The 671-nt window shown below is 41.1% G+C and overlaps 1 pseudogene; it reads right to left on the reverse strand.

Annotated features, from left to right (window-relative positions):
* Positions 1-265: 265 nt before the first annotated feature.
* Positions 266-384, reverse strand: LOC116083982 (annotated as a pseudogene).
* Between the last annotated feature and the right edge of the window lie 287 nt (positions 385-671).

The raw sequence follows: 671 nt of genomic DNA on the forward strand, positions 1-671 counted from the left end.
GGCACATGCTCTGCCACTGAGCTACATTCACAGTTACTAAAATGGCATTATGTTATTGAATTCAGGCAAAATGTAGGACGCAGCTATCTTAAAGTAGATATCAGTTGAAAGTATGGATAAACTTATCAATGTAGATTTATCAACTCCACCTGTTGATACAAGGTAATAAATAAGCTACATCTGGCATCCTCAAGAAAAAATATTAAGCCCATATGACAAAGGAGAACTATACAGGATATAAAATAAAGGGAATTTTTTTTTTTAAAGCCTACAGCACCCAGTATTCCCAGGCGGTCTCCCATCCAAGAACTAACAAAGCCCGACCCTGCTTAGCTTCCGAGATCAAACGAGGTCAGGTGTGTTCAGGGTGGTATGGCTGTAGACGGGGAAATATATTTTAATTATAATTATTATACTATTTTCAAAGTATAATATAGTTACATTATTATAGCTGTAGTTGATTAGCCTGCTCTAATCTTCCCAGCAGCGGTGGATCGTGTTCCTCGCTACCCACCCCAATGCCCAGAACTCTCAAATCAAAGGCATTTGCTGCGGGGCGGTAGTGGTGTACGCCTATAATCCCAGCACTTGGGAGGCGCGGGGGAGACATTTGCCTGTTGTCTTAGTCAGGGTTTCTATTCCTGCACAACATCATGACCAAGAATCAAGTT

The sequence above is a fragment of the Mastomys coucha genome, unplaced genomic scaffold, assembly GCF_008632895.1.
Source record: "Mastomys coucha isolate ucsf_1 unplaced genomic scaffold, UCSF_Mcou_1 pScaffold8, whole genome shotgun sequence".
NCBI lineage: Eukaryota > Metazoa > Chordata > Mammalia > Rodentia > Muridae > Mastomys > Mastomys coucha.